This window comes from Coregonus lavaretus, assembly GCF_964263955.1.
Source record: "Coregonus lavaretus genome assembly, contig: HAP1_SCAFFOLD_370, whole genome shotgun sequence".
NCBI classification, from domain to species: domain Eukaryota; kingdom Metazoa; phylum Chordata; class Actinopteri; order Salmoniformes; family Salmonidae; genus Coregonus; species Coregonus lavaretus.
The window spans coordinates 367,077-384,345 of NW_028161731.1; the positions used below are offsets into that span (position 1 = coordinate 367,077).

The 17,269-nt window shown below is 42.1% G+C and overlaps 1 protein-coding gene across 2 annotated transcripts in view; it reads right to left on the reverse strand.

The window, feature by feature from the left end:
* The window catches only part of LOC311120188 (speckle-type POZ protein-like A), a 70,573-nt gene that overhangs the window by 14,269 nt on the left and 39,035 nt on the right, over positions 1-17,269 (reverse strand). The window lies entirely within an intron of this gene.

The window sequence follows — 17,269 nt, forward strand, 5'->3', positions numbered from 1 at the left end:
CCTCCTACTGAGAGAGAGAGATACAATAACCTATCCTCCTACTGAGAGAGAGACAATAACCTATCCTCCTACTGAGAGAGCGACAATAACCAATCCTCCTACTGAGAGAGAGACAATAAACTATCCTGTTACTGAGAGAGAGAGACAATAACCTATCCTCCTACTGAGAGAGAGAGACAATAACCTATCCTCCTACTGAGAGAGAGAGACAATAACCTATCATCCTACTGAGAGAGACAATAACCTATCCTCCTACTGACAGAGACAATAACTTATCCTCCTACTGAGAGAGACAATAACCTATCCTTCTCCTGAGAGAGACAATAACCTATCCTCCTACTGAGAGAGACAATAACCTATCCTACTGAGAGAGAGAGACAATAACCTATCCTCCTACTGAGAGAGAGACAATAACCTATCCTCCTACTGAGAGAGAGACAATAACCTATCATCCTACTGATAGAGGTAATAACCCATCCTCCTACTGAAAGAGAGAGACAATAACCTATCCTTCTCCTGAGAGAGACAATAACCTATCCTCCTACTGAGAGAGACAATAACCTATCCTACTGAGAGAGAGACAATAACCTATCCTCCTACTGAGAGAGAGACAATAACCTATCCTCCTACTGAGAGAGAGACAATAACCTATCATCCTACTGATAGAGAGGTAATAACCTATCCTCCTACTGAAAGAGAGACAATAACCTATCCTCCTATTGAGACAGACAATAACCAATCCTCCTACTGAGAGAGAGACAATAACCTATCCTCCTACTGAGAGAGAGAGACAATAACCTATCCTCCTACTGAGAGAGACAATAACCTATCCTCCTACTGAGAGAGAGATACAATAACCTATCCTCCTACTGAGAGACAATATCCTATCCTCCTACTGAGAGAGACAATAACCTATCCTCCTACTGAGAGAGAGAGACAATAACCTATCTGTCTACTGAGAGAGACAATAACCTATCCTTCTCCTGAGAGACAACCTATCATCCTACTGAGAGAGTGACAATAACCAATCCTCCTAATGAGAGAGATACAATAACCTATCCTCCTACTGAGAGAGAGAGACAATAACCTATCCTCCTACTGAGAGAGAGACAATAACCAATCCTCCTACTGAGAGAGAGACAATAACCTATCCTCCTACTGAGAGAGAGATAGAATAACCTATCCTCCTACTGAGAGACAATAACCTATCCTCCTACTGAGAGAGACAATAACCTATCCTCCTACTGAGAGAGACAATAACCTATCCTACTGAGAGAGACAATAACCTATCCTTCTCCTGAGAGACAATAACCTATCCTCCTACTGAGAGAGAGAGAGACAATAACATATCCTCCTACAGAGAGAGACAATAACCAATCATCCTACTGAGAGAGAGACAATAACATATCCTCCTACTGAGAGAGACAATAACCTATCCTTCTACTGAGAGAGAGACAATAACATATCCTTCTACTGAGAGAGAGACAATCACCTATCCTCCTACTGAGAGAGAGACACAATAATCTATCCTTCTACTGAGAGAGACAACCTATCCTCCTACTGAGACAGAGACAATAACCTATCCTCCTACTGAGAGAGAGACAATAACCTATCCTCCTACTGAGAGAGAGACAATAACCAATCCTCCTACTGAGAGAGAGACAATAACCTATCCTACTACTGAGAGAGAGATAGAATAACCTATCCTCCTACTGAGAGACAATAACCTATCCTCCTACTGAGAGAGACAATAACCTATCCTCCTACTGACAGAGACAATAACCTATCCTCCTACTGAGAGAGACAATAACCTATCCTTCTCCTGAGAGAGACAATAACCTATCCTCCTACTGAGAGAGACAATAACCTATCCTACTGAGAGAGAGACAATAACCTATCCTCCTACTGAGAGAGAGACAATAACATATCCTCCTACTGAGAGAGAGACAATAACCTATCATCCTACTGATAGAGGTAATAACCTATCCTCCTACTGAAAGAGAGAAACAATAACCTATCCTTCTCCTGAGAGAGACAATAACCTATCCTTCTCCTGAGAGAGACAATAACCTATCCTCCTACTGAGAGAGACAATAACCTATCCTACTGAGAGAGAGACAATAACCTATCCTCCAACTGAGAGAGAGACAATAACATATCCTCCTACTGAGAGAGAGACAATAACCTATCCTCCTACTGAGAGAGAGACAATAACATATCCTCCTACTGAGAGAGACAATAACCTATCATCCTACTGACAGAGAGACAATAACCTATCCTCCTACTGAGAGAGAGAGAGAGACAATAACCTATCCTCCTACTGAGAGAGAGAGACAATAACCTATCCTCCTACTGAGAGAGAGAGAGAGAGACTATAACCTATCCTCCTACTGAGAGAGAGAGACTATAACCTATCCTCCTACTGAGAGAGAGAGACAATAACCTATCCTCCTACTGAGGCAGAGACAATAACCTATCCTCCTACAGAGAGAGAGAGACAATAACCTATCCTCCTACGGAGAGAGACAATAACCTATCCTCCTACTGAGAGAGACAATAACCTATCCTCCTACTGACAGAGAGACAATAACCTATCCTCCTACTGACAGAGAGACAATAACCTATCCTCCTACTGAGAGAGAGAGACAATAACCTATCCTCCTACTGAGAGAGAGAGAATAACCTATCCTCCTACTGAGAGAGAGAGACAATAACCTATCCTCCTACTGAGAGAGACAATAACCTATCCTCCTAATGAGAGAGAGAGCCAATAACCTATCCTCCTACTGAGAGAGAGACAATAACCTATCCTCCTACTGAGAGAGAGAGACAATAACCTATCCTCCTACTGAGAGAGACAATAACCTATCCTCCTACTGAGAGAGAGATACAATAACCTATCCTCCTACTGAGAGACAATATCCTATCCTCCTACTGAGAGAGACAATAACCTATCCTCCTACTGAGAGAGAGACAATAACCTATCCTCCTACTGAGAGAGAGAGACAATAACATATCCTCCTACTGAGAGAGACAATAACCTATCCTCCTACTGAGAGAGACAATAACCTATCATCCTACTGAGAGACAATAACCTATCCTTCTCCTGAGAGAGACAATAACCTATCCTCCTACTGAGAGAGAGATAGAATAACCTATCCTCCTACTGAGAGACAATATCCTATCCTCCTACTGAGAGAGACAATAACCTATCCTCCTACTGAGAGAGAGACAATAACCTATCCTCCTACTGAAAGAGACAATAACCTATCCTCCTACTGAGAGAGACAATAACCTATCATCCTACTGAGAGAGACAATAACCTATCCTTCTCCTGAGAGAGACAATAACCTATCCTCCTACTGAGAGAGAGATAGAATAACCTATCCTCCTACTGAGAGACAATATCCTATCCTCCTACTGAGAGAGACAATAACCTATCCTCCTACTGAGAGAGAGACAATAACCTATCCTCCTACTGAGAGAGAGAGACAATAACATATCCTCCTACTGAGAGAGACAATAACCTATCCTTATACTGAAAGAGAGACAATAACATATCCTTCTACTGAGAGAGAGACAATCACCTATCCTCCTACTGAGAGAGAGACACAATAACCTATCATTCTACTGAGAGAGACAATAACCTACCCTCCTACTGAGACAGAGACAATAACCTATCCTCCTACTGAGAGAGAGATAGAATAACATATCCTCCTACTGAGAGACAATAACCTATCCTCCTACTGAGAGAGACAATCACCTATCCTCCTACTGAGAGAGAGACAATAACATATCCTCCTACTGAGAGAGAGAGACAATAACATATCCTCCTACTGAGAGAGACAATAACCTATTCTTCTACTGAGAGAGAGACAATAACATATCCTTCTACTGAGAGAGAGACAATCACCTATCCTCCTACTGAGAGAGAGACACAATAACCTATCCTTCTACAGAGAGACAATAACCTATCCTCCTACTGAGACAGAGACAATAACCTATCCTCCTACTGAGAGAGAGATACAATAACCTATCCTCCTACTGAGAGAGAGAGACAATAACCTATCCTCTTACTGAGAGAGAGACAATAACCAATCCTCCTACTGAGAGAGAGATAGAATAACCTATCCTCCTACTGAGAGACAATAACATATCCTCCAACTGAGAGAGACAACCTATCCTCCTACTGACAGAGACAATAACCTATCCTCCTACTGAGAGAGACAATAACCTATCCTTCTCCTGAGAGAGACAATAACCTATCCTACTGAGAGAGAGACAATAACCTATCCTCCTACTGAGAGCGAGACAATAACCTATCCTCCTACTGAGAGAGAGATAATAACCTATCATCCTACTGATAGAGGAAATAACCCATCCTCCTACTGAAAGAGAGAGACAATAACCTATCCTCCTACTGAGAGAGACAATAACCTATCCTCCTACTGAGAGAGACAATAACCTATCCTACTGAGAGAGAGACAATAACCTATCCTCCTACTGAGAGAGAGACAATAACCTATCCTCCTACTGAGAGAGAGACAATAACATATCCTTCTCCTGAGAGAGACAATAACCTATCCTCCTACTGAGAGAGACAATAACCTATCCTACTGAGAGAGAGACAATAACCTATCCTCCTACTGAGAGAGAGACAATAACCTATCCTCCTACTGAGAGAGAGACAATAACCTATCCTCCTACTGAGAGAGAGACAATAACCTATCCTCCTACTGATAGAGAGGTAATAAACTATCCTCCTACTGAAAGAGAGACAATAACCTATCCTCCTATTGAGACAGACAATACCAATCCTCCTACTGAGAGAGATACAATAACCTATCCTCCTACTGAGAGAGATATAATAACCTATCCTCCTACTGAGAGAGAGAGACAATAACCTATCCGTCTACTGAGAGAGACAATAACCTATCCTTCTCCTGAGAGACAATAACCTATCATCCTACTGAGAGAGTGACAATAACCAATCCTCCTAATGAGAGAGAGACAATAACCTATCCTCCTATTGAGAGAGAGATATAATAACCTATCCTTCTACTGAGAGAGACAATAACCTATCCTCCTACTGAGACAGAGACAATAACCTATCCTCCTACTGAGAGAGAGAGATACAATAACCTATCCTCCTACTGAGAGAGAGAGACAATAACCTATCCTCCTACTGAGAGAGAGACAATAACCAATCCTCCTACTGAGAGAGAGACAATAACCTATCCTCCTACTGAGAGAGAGATAGAATAACCTATCCTCCTACTGAGAGAGAGACAATAACCTATCCTTCTCCTGAGAGACAATAACCTATCATCCTACTGAGAGAGTGACAATAACCAATCCTCCTAATGAGAGAGAGACAATAACCTCCTACTGAGAGAGAGAGACAATAACCTATCCGTCTACTGAGAGAGACAATAACCTATCCTTCTCCTGAGAGACAATAACCTATCATCCTACTGAGAGAGTGACAATAACCAATCCTCCTAATGAGAGAGATACAATAACCTATCCTCCTACTGAGAGAGAGAGAGACAATAACCTATCCTCCTACTGAGAGAGAGACAATAACCAATCCTCCTACTGAGAGAGAGACAATAACCTATCCTCCTACTGAGAGAGAGATAGAATAACCTATCCTCCTACTGAGACAATAACCTATCCTCCAACTGAGAGAGACAATAACCTATCCTCCTACTGAGAGAGACAATAACCTATCCTTCTACTGAGAGAGAGACACAATAACCTATCCTTCTACAGAGAGACAATAACCTATCCTCCTACTGAGACAGAGACAATAACCTATCCTCCTACTGAGAGAGACAATAACCTATCCTCCTACTGAGAGAGAGACAATAACCTATCCTCCTACTGAGAGAGAGAGACAATAACCTATCCTCCTACTGACAGAGAGACAATAATCTATCCTCCTACTGAGGGAGAGAGAGAGACAATAATCTATCCTCCTACTGAGGGAGAGAGAGACAATAATCGATCCTCCTACTGAGAGACAATAACCTATCCTCCTACTGAGAGAGAGAGAGAGAGAGAATAACCTATCCTACTGAGAGAGAGATACAATAACCTATCCTCCTACTGAGAGAGAGAGACAACCTATCCTCCTACTGAGAAAAAAAGAGAGACAATAACCTATCCTCCTACTGAGAGAGAGACAATAACCTATCCTCCTACTGAGAGAGAGACAATAACCTATCCTTCTACTGAGAGAGAGAGGCAATAACATATCCTCCTATTGAGAGAGAGAGGCAATAACATATCCTCCTACTGAGAGACAGTAACCTATCCTCCTACTGAGAGAGACAATAACATATCCTCTACTGAGAGAGACAATAACCTATCCTCCTACTGAGAGAGACAATAACCTATCCTCCTACTGAGAGAGACAGACAATAACCTATCCTCCTACTGCGACAGAGACAATAACCTATCCTCCTACTGAGACAGAGAGACAATAACCTATCCTCCTACTGAGAGAGAGACAATAATCTATCCTCCTGCTGAGAGAGAGACAATAACCTATCATCCTACTGAGAAAGAGACAATAACATATCCTCCTACTGAGAGAGAGACAACCTATCCTCATACTGAGACAACCTATCCTCGTACTGAGAGAGATAATAACCTATTCTCCTACTGAGAGGGAGACAACCTATCCTCCTACTGAGACAACCTATTCTCCTACTGAGAGAGACAACCTATCCTTCTACTGAGACAGAGACAATAACCTACCCTCTTACTGAGAGAGAATAACCTATCCTTCTACTGAGAGAGACACTAACTATCCTCCTACTGAGAGAGAGCGACAATAACATATCCTCCTACTGACAGAGAGACAATAACCTATCCTCCTACTGAGACAATAACCTATCCTCCTACTGAGAGACAATAACCTATCCTCCTACTGACAGAGACAATAACCTATCCTCCTACTGACAGAGAGACAATAACCTATCCTCCTACTGAGAGAGAGAGAGACAATAACCTATCCTCCTACTGAGAGAGAGAGAGACAATAACCTATCCTCCTACGGAGAGAGAGACAATAATAACCTATCCTCCTACGGAGAGAGAGAGAAAATAACCTATCCTCCTACGGAGAGAGAGAGAAAATAACCTATCCTCCTACTGAGAGAGACAATAACCTATCCTCCTATTGAGAGAGAGAGACAATAACATATCCTCCTACTGAGAGACAATAACCTATCCTCCTACTGAGAGAGAGACAATAACCTATCCTCCTACTGAGAGAGACAATAACCTATCCTCCTACTGAGAGAGACAATAACCTATCCATCTACTGAGAGAGAGACAATAACCTATCCTCCTACTGACAGAGAGACAATAACCTATCCTCCTACTGAGAGAGAGAGAGACAATAACCTATCCTCCTACTGAGAGAGACAATAACCTATCCTCCTACTGAGAGAGACAACAACCTAACCTCCTACTGAGAGAGAGAGACAATAACCTATCCTCCTACTGAGAGAGACAGACAACCTATCCTCCTACTGAGAGAGAGAGAGACAATAACCTATCCTCCTACTGAGACAGAGACAATAACCTATCCTCCTACTGAGACAGAGACAATAACCTATCCTCCTACTGAGACAGAGAGACAATAACCTATGCTCCTACTGAGAGAGAGACAATAACCTATCCTCCTACTGAGAGAGAGACAATAACCTATCCTCCTACTGAGACAGAGACAATAACCTATCCTCCTACTGAGACAGAGAGACAATAACCTATGCTCCTACTGAGAGAGAGGCAATAACATATCCTCCTACTGAGAGAGACAGTAACCTATCCTCCTACTGAGAGAGACAATAACATATCCTCTACTGAGAGAGACAATAACCTATCCTCCTACTGAGAGAGACAATAACCTATCCTCCTACTGAGAGAGACAGACAATAACCTATCCTCCTACTGCGACAGAGACAATAACCTATCCTCCTACTGAGACAGAGAGACAATAACCTATCCTCCTACTGAGAGAGAGACAATAATCTATCCTCCTGCTGAGAGAGAGACAATAACCTATCATCCTACTGAGAAAGAGAGAGACAATAACATATCCTCCTACTGAGACAACCTATTCTCCTACTGAGAGAGACAACCTATCCTTCTACTGAGACCGAGACAATAACCTACCCTCTTACTGAGAGAGAATAACCTATCCTTCTACTGAGAGAGACACTAACTATCCTCCTACTGAGAGAGAGCGACAATAACATATCCTCCTACTGACAGAGAGACAATAACCTATTCTCCTACTGAGACAATAACCTATCCTCCTACTGAGAGAGAGACAATAACCTATCCTCCTACTGACAGAGACAATAACCTATCCTCCTACTGAGAGAGAGAGAGAATATCCTATCATCCTACTGAGAGAGAGAGAGACAATAACCTATCCTCCTACTGAGACAGAGACAATAACCTATCCTCCTACGGAGAGAGAGACAATAATAACCTATCGTCCTACGGGGAGAGAGAGACAATAACCTATCCTCCTACTGAGAGAGACAATAACCTATGCTCCTACTGAGAGAGAGACAATAACCTATCCTCCTACTGAGATAGAGACAATAACCTATCCTCCTACTGAGAGAGAGATAGAATAACCTATCCTCCTACTGAGAGAGAGAGAGAGACAATAACCTATCCTCCTACTGAGATAGACAATAACCTATCCTTCTCCTGAGAGACAATAACCTATCCTCCTACTGAGAGAGAGAGACAATAACCTATCCTTCTCCTTAGAGACAATAACCTATCCTCCTACTGAGAGAGAGACAATAACCTATCATCCTACTGAGAGAGACAATAACCTATCCTCCTACTGAGAGACAATAACCTAACCTCCTACTGAGAGAGAGACAATAACATATCCTCTACTGAGAGAGACAATAACCTATCCTCCTACTGAGAGAGACAGACAATAACCTATCCTCCTACTGAGAGAGACAGACAATAATCTATCCTCCTACTTAGAGAGAGACAATAACCTATCCTCCTACTGAGAGAGAGACAATAACCTATCATCCTACTGAGAAAGAGAGAGACAATAACATATCCTCCTACTGAGAGAGAGACAACCTATCCTCCTACTGAGACAACCTATCCTCCTACTGAGAGAGATAATAACCTATTCTCCTACTGAGAGGGAGACAACCTATCCTCCTACTGAGACAACCTATTCTCCTACTGAGAGAGACAACCTATCCTTCTACTGAGACAGAGACAATAACCTACCCTCTTACTGAGAGAGAATAACCTATCCTTCTACTGAGAGAGACACTAACTATCCTCCTACTGAGAGAGAGCGACAATAACATATCCTCCTACTGACAGAGAGACAATAACCTATCCTCCTACTGAGACAATAACCTATCCTCCTACTGAGAGAGAGACAATAACCTATCCTCCTACTGACAGAGACAATAACCTATCCTCCTACTGACAGAGAGACAATAACGTATCCTCCTACTGAGAGAGAGAGACAATAACCTATCCTCCTACTGAGAGAGAGAATAACCTATCATCCTACTGAGAGAGAGAGACAATAACATATCCTCCTACTGAGAGACAATAACCTATCCTCCTACTGAGAGAGAGAGACAATAACCTATCCTCCTACTGAGAGAGACAATAACATATCCTCCTACTGAGAGAGAGACAATAACCTATCCATCTACTGAGAGAGAGACAATAACCTATCCTCTACTGAAAGAGACAATAACCTATCCTCCTACTGAGAGAGACAATAACCTATCCTCCTACTGAGAGAGACAGACAATAACCTATCCTCCTACTGCGACAGAGACAATAACCTATCCTCCTACTGAGACAGAGAGACAATAACCTATCCTCCTACTGAGAGAGAGACAATAATATATCCTCCTGCTGAGAGAGAGACAATAACCTATCATCCTACTGAGAAAGAGAGAGACAATAACATATCCTCCTACTGAGACAACCTATTCTCCTACTGAGAGAGACAACCTATCCTTCTACTGAGACCGAGACAATAACCTACCCTCTTACTGAGAGAGAATAACCTATCCTTCTACTGAGAGAGACACTAACTATCCTCCTACTGAGAGAGAGCGACAATAACATATCCTCCTACTGACAGAGAGACAATAACCTATTCTCCTACTGAGACAATAACCTATCCTCCTACTGAGAGAGAGACAATAACCTATCCTCCTACTGACAGAGACAATAACCTATCCTCCTACTGAGAGAGAGAGAGAATATCCTATCATCCTACTGAGAGAGAGAGAGACAATAACCTATCCTCCTACTGAGACAGAGACAATAACCTATCCTCCTACGGAGAGAGAGACAATAATAACCTATCGTCCTACGGAGAGAGAGAGACAATAACCTATCCTCCTACTGAGAGAGACAATAACCTATGCTCCTACTGAGAGAGAGACAATAACCTATCCTCCTACTGAGATAGAGACAATAACCTATCCTCCTACTGAGAGAGATAGAATAACCTATCCTCCTACTGAGAGAGAGATAGAATAACCTATCCTCCTACTGAGAGAGAGAGAGAGACAATAACCTATCCTCCTACTGAGATAGACAATAACCTATCCTTCTCCTGAGAGACAATAACCTATCCTCCTACTGAGAGAGAGAGACAATAACCTATCCTTCTCCTTAGAGACAATAACCTATCCTCCTACTGAGAGAGAGACAATAACCTATCATCCTACTGAGAGAGACAATAACCTATCCTCCTACTGAGAGACAATAACCTAACCTCCTACTGAGAGAGAGACAATAACATATCCTCTACTGAGAGAGACAATAACCTATCCTCCTACTGAGAGAGACAGACAATAACCTATCCTCCTACTGAGAGAGACAGACAATAATCTATCCTCCTACTTAGAGAGAGACAATAACCTATCCTCCTACTGAGAGAGAGACAATAACCTATCATCCTACTGAGAAAGAGAGAGACAATAACATATCCTCCTACTGAGAGAGAGACAACCTATCCTCCTACTGAGACAACCTATCCTCCTACTGAGAGAGATAATAACCTATTCTCCTACTGAGAGGGAGACAACCTATCCTCCTACTGAGACAACCTATTCTCCTACTGAGAGAGACAACCTATCCTTCTACTGAGACAGAGACAATAACCTACCCTCTTACTGAGAGAGAATAACCTATCCTTCTACTGAGAGAGACACTAACTATCCTCCTACTGAGAGAGAGCGACAATAACATATCCTCCTACTGACAGAGAGACAATAACCTATCCTCCTACTGAGACAATAACCTATCCTCCTACTGAGAGAGAGACAATAACCTATCCTCCTACTGACAGAGACAATAACCTATCCTCCTACTGACAGAGAGACAATAACGTATCCTCCTACTGAGAGAGAGAGACAATAACCTATCCTCCTACTGAGAGAGAGAATAACCTATCATCCTACTGAGAGAGAGAGACAATAACATATCCTCCTACTGAGAGACAATAACCTATCCTCCTACTGAGAGAGAGAGACAATAACCTATCCTCCTACTGAGAGAGACAATAACATATCCTCCTACTGAGAGAGAGACAATAACCTATCCATCTACTGAGAGAGAGACAATAACCTATCCTCCTACTGAGAGAGAGACAATAACCTATCCTCCTACTGAGAGAGAGACAATAACCTCTCCTCCTACTGAGAGAGAGACAATAACCTATCCTCCTACTGAGAGACAACAACCTAACCTCCTACTGAGAGAGAGAGACAATAACCTATCCTCCTACTGAGACAGAGACAATAACCTATCCTCCTACTGAGAGAGAGACAATAACCTATGCTCCTACTGAGAGAGAGACAATAACCTATGCTCCTACTGAGAGAGAGACAATAACCTATGCTCCTACTGAGAGAGAGACAATAACCTATCCTCCTACTGAGAGAGAGACAATAACCTATCCTCCTACTGAGAGAGAGACAATAACCTATCCTCCTACTGAGAGAGACAATAACCTATCATTCTCCTGAGAGACAATAACCTATCCTGCTACTGAGAAAGAGACAATAACATATCCTTCTACTGAGAGAGAGACACAATAACCTATCCTTCTACTGAGAGAGACAATAACCTATCCTCCTACTTAGAGAGAGCGATACAATAACCTATCCTCCTACTGAGAGAGAGAGACAATAACCTATCCTCCTACTGAGAGAGAGAGACAATAACCTATCCTCCTATTGAGACAGACAATAACCAATCCTCCTACTGAGAGAGAGACAATAACCTATCATCCTACTGAGAGAGAGACAATAACCAAACCTCCTAATGAGAGAGAGACAATAACATATCCTCCTACTGAGAGAGAGATAGAATAACCTATCCTCCTACTGAGAGAGACAATAACCGATTCTCCTACTGACAGAGACAATAACCTATCCTCCTACTGAGAGAGACAGACAATAACCTATCCTCCTACTGAGAGAGACAGACAATAATCTATCCTCCTACTTAGAGAGAGACAATAACCTATCCTCTCCTGAGAGAGACAATAACCTATCCTCCTACTGAGAGAGACAATAACCTATCCTCCTACTGAAAGAGAGAGACAATAACCTATCCTCCTACTGAGAGAGACAATAACCAATCCTCATACTGAGAGAGAGACAATAACCTATCATCCTACTGAGAGAGAGAGATAGAATAACCTATCATCCTACTGAGAGAGACAATAACCTATCCTTCTCCTGAGAGGGACAATAACCTATCCTCCTACTGAGATAGACAATAACCTATCCTTCTCCTGAGAGACAATAACCTATCCTCCTACTGAGAGAGAGAGACAATAACCTATCCTTCTCCTTAGAGACAATAACCTATCCTCCTACTGAGAGAGAGACAATAACCTATCATCCTACTGAGAGAGACAATAACCTATCCTCCTACTGAGAGACAATAACCTAACCTCCTACTGAGAGAGAGACAATAACATATCCTCTACTGAGAGAGACAATAACCTATCCTCCTACTGAGAGAGACAGACAATAACCTATCCTCCTACTGAGAGAGACAGACAATAATCTATCCTCCTACTTAGAGAGAGACAATAACCTATCCTCCTACTGAGAGAGAGACAATAACCTATCATCCTACTGAGAAAGAGAGAGACAATAACATATCCTCCTACTGAGAGAGAGACAACCTATCCTCCTACTGAGACAACCTATCCTCCTACTGAGAGAGATAATAACCTATTCTCCTACTGAGAGGGAGACAACCTATCCTCCTACTGAGACAACCTATTCTCCTACTGAGAGAGACAACCTATCCTTCTACTGAGACAGAGACAATAACCTACCCTCTTACTGAGAGAGAATAACCTATCCTTCTACTGAGAGAGACACTAACTATCCTCCTACTGAGAGAGAGCGACAATAACATATCCTCCTACTGACAGAGAGACAATAACCTATCCTCCTACTGAGACAATAACCTATCCTCCTACTGAGAGAGAGACAATAACCTATCCTCCTACTGACAGAGACAATAACCTATCCTCCTACTGACAGAGAGACAATAACGTATCCTCCTACTGAGAGAGAGAGACAATAACCTATCCTCCTACTGAGAGAGAGAATAACCTATCATCCTACTGAGAGAGAGAGACAATAACATATCCTCCTACTGAGAGACAATAACCTATCCTCCTACTGAGAGAGAGAGACAATAACCTATCCTCCTACTGAGAGAGACAATAACATATCCTCCTACTGAGAGAGAGACAATAACCTATCCATCTACTGAGAGAGAGACAATAACCTATCCTCCTACTGAGAGAGAGACAATAACCTATCCTCCTACTGAGAGAGAGACAATAACCTCTCCTCCTACTGAGAGAGAGACAATAACCTATCCTCCTACTGAGAGACAACAACCTAACCTCCTACTGAGAGAGAGACAATAACCTATCCTCCTACTGAGAGAGACAGACAACCTATCCTCCTACTGAGAGAGAGAGACAATAACCTATCCTCCTACTGAGACAGAGACAATAACCTATCCTCCTACTGAGAGAGAGACAATAACCTATGCTCCTACTGAGAGAGAGACAATAACCTATGCTCCTACTGAGAGAGAGACAATAACCTATCCTCCTACTGAGAGAGAGACAATAACCTATCCTCCTACTGAGAGAGAGACAATAACCTATCCTCCTACTGAGAGAGACAATAACCTATCATTCTCCTGAGAGACAATAACCTATCCTGCTACTGAGAAAGAGACAATAACATATCCTTCTACTGAGAGAGAGACACAATAACCTATCCTTCTACTGAGAGAGACAATAACCTATCCTCCTACTTAGAGAGAGCGATACAATAACCTATCCTCCTACTGAGAGAGAGAGACAATAACCTATCCTCCTACTGAGAGAGAGAGACAATAACCTATCCTCCTATTGAGACAGACAATAACCAATCCTCCTACTGAGAGAGAGACAATAACCTATCCTCCTACTGAGAGAGAGATAGAATAACCTATCCTCCTACTGAGAGAGAGAGACAATAACCTATCCTCCTACTGAGATAGACAATAACCTATCCTTCTCCTGAGAGACAATAACCTATCATCCTACTGAGAGAGAGACAATAACCAAACCTCCTAATGAGAGAGAGACAATAACATATCCTCCTACTGAGAGAGAGATAGAATAACCTATCCTCCTACTGAGAGAGACAATAACCGATTCTCCTACTGACAGAGACAATAACCTATCCTCCTACTGAGAGAGACAGACAATAACCTATCCTCCTACTGAGAGAGACAGACAATAATCTATCCTCCTACTTAGAGAGAGACAATAACCTATCCTCTCCTGAGAGAGACAATAACCTATCCTCCTACTGAGAGAGACAATAACCTATCCTCCTACTGAAAGAGAGAGACAATAACCTATCCTCCTACTGAGAGAGACAATAACCAATCCTCATACTGAGAGAGAGACAATAACCTATCATCCTACTGAGAGAGAGAGATAGAATAACCTATCATCCTACTGAGAGAGACAATAACCTATCCTTCTCCTGAGAGGGACAATAACCTATCCTCCTACTGAGAGAGAGACAATAACCTATCCTCCTACTGAGAGAGAGACAATAACCTATCCTCCTACTGAGACAATAACCTATCCTCCTACTGAGAAAGAAAGACAATAACCTATCCTTCTACTGAGAGAGAGACAATAATCTATCCTCCTACTGAGAGAGAGACAATAATCTATCCTCCTACTGAGAGAGACAACCTATCCTCCTACTGAGAGAGAGAGAGACAATAACCTATCCTTCTCCTGAGAGACAATAACCTATCCTTTTCCTGAGAGACAATAACCTATCCTCCTACTGAGAGAGAGACAATAACCTATCCTCCTACTGAGAGAGAGACAATAATTTATCCTCCTACTAAGAGAGAGACAATCTATCCTCCTACTGAGAGAGAAAACCTATCCTCCTACTGAGAGAGAGAGAGACAATAACCTATCCTTCTCCTGAGAGACAATAACCTATCCTCCTACTGAGAGAGAGACAATAACCTATCATCCTACTGAGAGAGAGACAATAACCTATCCTCCTACTGAGACAGAGACAATAACCTATCCTCCTACTGAGACAGAGACAATAACCTATCCTCCTACTGAGAAAGAAAGACAATAACCTATCCATCTACTGAGAGAGATACAATAATCTATCCTCCTACTGAGAGAGAGACAATAATCTATCCTCCTACTGAGAGAGAGACACTAATATATCCTCCTACTGAGAGAGAGACAATAATATATCCTCCTACTGAGAGAGAGACAATAACCTATCCTCCTACCGAGAGAGAGACAATAATATATCCTCCTACTGAGAGAGAGACAATAATCTATCCTCCTACTGAGAGAGACAACCTATCCTCCTACTGAGACAGAGACAATAACCTATCCTCCTACTGAGACAGAGAGACAATAACCTATCCTCCTACTGAGAGAGAGACAATAACCTATCCTCCTACTGAGAGAGAGACAATAACCTATCCTCCTACTGAGACAGAGAGACAATAACCTATCCTCCTACTGAGACAGAGAGACAATAACCTATCCTCCTACTGAGAGAGAGACAATAACCTATCATCCTACTGAGAGAGAGACAATAACCTATCATCCTACTGAGAGAGAGACAATAACCTCTCCTACTGAGAGAGAGAGACAATAACCTATCCTCCTACTGAGAGAGAGAGACAATAACCTATCCTACTGAGAGAGAGACAATAATCTATCCTCCTACTGAGAGAGAGACAATAACCTATCCTCCTACTGAGAGAGAGACAACCTATCATCATACTGAGAGAGAGAGACAATAACCTATCCTCCTATTGAGAGAGAGAGAGACAATAACCTATCCTCCTCCTGAGAGAGAGAGACAATAACCTATCCTCCTATTGAGAGAGAGAGACAATAACCTATCCTCCTCCTGAGAGAGAGAGACAATAACCTATCCTCCTACTGAGAGAGAGACAACCTATCATCATACTGAGAGAGAGAGAGACAATAACCTATCATCCTACAGAGAGAGACAATAACCCATCCTCCTATTGAGAGAGAGCGAGACAATAACCTATCTTGCTACTGGGCCCATCATTAAGCTTTAAGACCAGTTAAAGTTATCTACAGTAGCTTATTTCCCATATATTCTAATAGCCTAAGCAGGTGTTGTCCTAAAGTTGCTGCTTTTCAAAATAACAATAATGAAAGTGTGTGTCTTTATGCCCTAGATAGGATATTCTCAACCACAGCTTTATGAGAGGATGAGGCTCATGATTTATAATACCACGGTAAGACAGACAGTTTGACTGGCACTTTGCTCCATCCAGGCATGCGTCTCACACACACTCACACTCACACTCACACTCACACTCACACTCACACTCACACACTCACACACTCACACTCACACACTCACACTCACACTCCATGATGAAGCTCCTCCACCAGAAACGAATATTAGAAAAGATTTCCAGCACTTAGCCTCTGTCCAGGCATTCAACAACCATATCTTTCATCATGATTCGTCCAGGCATTCAACAACCATATCTTTCATCATGATTCGTCCAGGCTTTCAACAACCATATCTTTCATCATGATTTGTCCAGGCTTTCAACAACCATATCTTTCATCATGATTTGTCCAG